At 39.4% G+C, this 3,773-nt stretch overlaps 1 long non-coding RNA gene across 1 annotated transcript in view; it reads left to right on the top strand.

Annotated features, from left to right (window-relative positions):
* The first annotated feature begins 322 nt into the window (after positions 1 to 322).
* The window catches only part of LOC104856406, a 6,702-nt gene continuing 3,251 nt past the window's right edge, over positions 323 to 3,773 (top strand). The window contains exons 1-2 of the long non-coding RNA XR_778629.1: positions 323 to 356; positions 3,602 to 3,697. This is a non-coding gene — a long non-coding RNA (uncharacterized LOC104856406). The remainder of the gene's footprint in view (positions 357 to 3,601; positions 3,698 to 3,773) is intronic.

Here is a 3,773-nt window from a genome sequence, read left to right as displayed (position 1 = left end):
AGCCGCACCCCACCCCACAAGCCTGCCATATTGTAAAAACCTGTTTATTTTCACTCCTGTTGCTGAAGGATTGAAACTTTCACAGCCCAGTGCTTACTGGAATGATGCCCCACACAAACGGGAATTAGAAGGGGAAACATCGCAGAATGCTGAGGCTAGGAAGGACCTTGGGAGGCCATTTATTTTAATTCTTTCAAGGTCAGTCGATACACTGTACTATATTAAAGCTATTGTCGAAAGAACTGGAAAGTCAATTGTCTGAGGAGAGATTCTACCTCTCCTAGGAAACCCTGCTTATTGTTGCTGTTATTTTATTGCATCACAAAACTCCAGAATGAAGGACACAAAGTTCTAGGGTATGCAATGGCGTCATCCAATGTCGATTTTGGAAGAAATAAATCCATACTAACAGTAGCAGTAGGTTCCCTTCATAGTTTTAAAGCAATCTCCAAGGAAGGGGTTTGAGTATTTAGATCAAATAAGCCTAGTTCCATCTGAGAGGAGGTTGCCCTTTGAGGTAGAGTCACGAGAAGGCTAGAGGACTCAAGGCCACTTTTTTTTTTTTTCTGGTACCAGGGACCCAACTCAGGACCTTGCTCTTGCAAGGTAGGTGTGGTGCCGCTGAGCTAAATTCCTGGCCCTCAACCACTTTTAAATCCTCACTTCAATCCCCGAACTTCCTCTCTTCTTAAACTCCCAGAAAATCCACGGTTGTCATTTTCCTCTTCTCACGGAAGGCAATTTTCTTTTAAAGCTCAGACATTTCTGATCACACCCACAATCAGATATTACATGCACCCCAACCTGGATTTAGCTCTGACGGGGCTGAGTGCTGTGGTCTTTGTATTTTCCTGGTATCTATCATTATACCTAGCATTCAGCAGGCATTTGATTTTTCTTATTGCTGATAGTTTGTTAATGCAGTTTTAGTGGAATCTGTAAATTCTGTATGAATGTATGTCTTTAGTTTGACTCTCGGGCCTAAATCCAATTTCTCAAACTCAACTGCTCTTTTCTATTTGACAAGAGATTATTTCTGGCCATTATCTGGGCAATGAGGTACTTGGTCTGGAAGGGGAGTATAACACAGGGCTTTCTGGGAGAAAACACTATACTAGACACAGGAGGACACAGCTGAAAGAGACTGTCTACAACTGAGAGTTTTAATGCAATAAAGATAATGAGGACTCACTGGTGGGGAAAAGTATCCCAGTTTACTAAAAGATATAGTAAATCCAGACAGAATATATTCAAATACAGAAACCCAAATATAAATATAGGAGGAAAATTAATACACTTTTCCTATACAAATAATCAAAATAATAGTCTATGAGGTCATATGACCATTGGGATGATCGTTGAGGAGCCAGCGTAATAGTTACCACCCTGCTTTTTCTCCCCTGATCTTGAAGTCTTGTTCTAAGCACTACGTTTGAGAATAAAGCAGAGCTCCTGGTCTGTGTCATGCAGCCCCTCCCCTGGGTCTCTCTGTCTTCCAGGAAGGCAGCGCACAGCAGCTGCAGCAGCAGTGAGGCTGCAGGGAAGCGCGGGGCTGTGGGAAAAAGGGCCTCAGTGTTGTGGGCAGCCGCTGACTGCATCCTACTCAGGGAGGTGGGGCGGTGTGTTTTCCCTTCAGATGCCCCGCCCATCTAAGCCTCCTACTGCAGCTCTACCGTGGACTCTGTACAATGATCCACTTTCCAGTTTGGTCTAGGGCTCACTTTTCACACCCCCAAAATATGACACCTTGGAGATGTGAAGGAGACGTGAAGTTCTACACAGAGGAGGCATGGAGCCTGGCGCATCAGGGCTCCAGGGTAAAGGCTGCTGTGAAAGGGTTTCTGAAGATGATGGGAAAGTCATTGAAGCACTTATGGAAAGGCTAAATATGATAAATATAGAATGATGACTTTTAATATATTTGCTTAGCGAAAAAAGGTGAATTTAAAATCTCTGAGGATCCTTGAAAAAAGGGACAGATTTTAGGTCCAAGTAGAGAATGTCAAATTGAATCTGGAACATTTTGTACCAGAAAGCAAGAAAGTACCCAGAAAATTGATGGAGATTATGTCAAAAGGACATAGGAACTGACCTGAACAGCTCACACTGGCCAAATCTGGGACAATTTAAGCACTAAAAACCAGGATAATTGTAATTGACTATAATATATCGAATTAAAAAACAAAATCCACCAGTCCATAGTAATAGTTCACAACAGAAGAGAAAGAGAAAGGAATTCACTTCTCTACAAAAAGACTGTTAGGTAATAACATACAGAATGAATCATTAAATTAAAAAAATACTTTTGTAATAACAATATAATTAGGATTTAGACAAAAATCCTAAGTGGATAATAAAATCCCTAGATGATAGGTTGTTGGGAAACAGGATATTTACACACTGATGAAGTATTACCCCACAGATTACTTATTAATTTAAAAAATATACCTTTACAATGATGAGTTCTGGTAGATGCTATCTTAACTTAGTGATTAAATTTATCATCACTAATGGTGGAATGATAGCTATTATGTTTTTAGATTATACGCAGATATTATCTGTATTTTGCCAGAAAACTTCAATTTGAATCTTGTTCACTTTGAGCCCTGAATTCTAGTTTATAGAAAATACAAGAGATAGAAGAGCAAGTCAATAAATAATCAGACAAATGTAGAATGTAAACATGAAAAATATTGTCCTGAATTCTTTAAAAAAAAATTAATGTTGGCAGGGGATTTAACTACGTGGCACTGTGCCTGCCTCACAAGTGCAAGGTCCTGAGTTCAATCCCTGGTACCGCCCCCACCCAAAAATCAATGTCATAAACAGGTGTGGTGGTGCATAGCTGTAATCCCAGAATTCTGGGAGGCTGAGACAGGAGGATGGCAAGTTCCATCCCAAACTGGGCAATTTAGTGATTTAGTGAGATTCTGTCTCAAAATAAAAAATGTTAAATAAAAAAGGGTTAGGGATGTAGTTCAGTGTAAAGGCCTTGGGTTCAATGATGAGTACATACATATAAACAAACAAATATCAATAGCACAAACAAAGGTGGAAAAACTGATCTAGATTAGAAGAATTAAGAGTCTAAAGATACACAACATTGCAAAATATGACCCTTGTTGGATCCCAGTTAGAAAAAAAAATTAAAACCACCATAAAAACATTTGGTGAAAAATTGGGGAAATTTAGAGATTGGATTTAAGATGATACGGAATTTTTAAAAAAACATAATAACCGGGTTTTGTAGCAGAATATCCATATTTTATGGAAATATGCTGAAATTTAAGGCTAAAGTATGATCCCTGCAACTTTCTTCCAAACAGTTCTGCTAAAAAGATCTGAGTATCTGTATTTGGGACATGTGTAGGGAGAGAGAGAAAGCAACAGCGACAATTGTTAGTCATTATTGAATCTAAATGTATAGTATGTGAGTGGTGCTATAGTTTGAATCTTGAATGTTCCCCATGCACTGTGGTGGTACTGGGTGATGGTGGGACATTTAGGAGGCAGGAGCTAATGGAAGTAAAGTCAAAGGGAGTATGGCATGGAAGAGGATATTCAGACCAGGCCCCTTCCTCCCTCTCTTTTTCCTTCCCAGCTGCCATGAGGTGAAAAGACCTCCTCTGTCGTGTGTGCCACAGGCTCAAAGCAAGGGGGATCAAATGACCATCAAATGACTGACATCTCTGAAACTGTAAGCCAAAATAATTTGTTTCTTTATATAAGGAGATTATCTCAGGTTTTTTTTTTTTTTTTTTTTTTTTTTTTCG

This window comes from Fukomys damarensis, unplaced genomic scaffold (assembly GCF_012274545.1).
Source record: "Fukomys damarensis isolate Sample0158 unplaced genomic scaffold, DMR_v1.0_HiC HiC_scaffold_2, whole genome shotgun sequence".
Lineage (NCBI taxonomy): Eukaryota > Metazoa > Chordata > Mammalia > Rodentia > Bathyergidae > Fukomys > Fukomys damarensis.
Note: the sequence above shows the minus strand (reverse complement) of the source record. Positions and strands in the feature narration are given on the sequence as shown.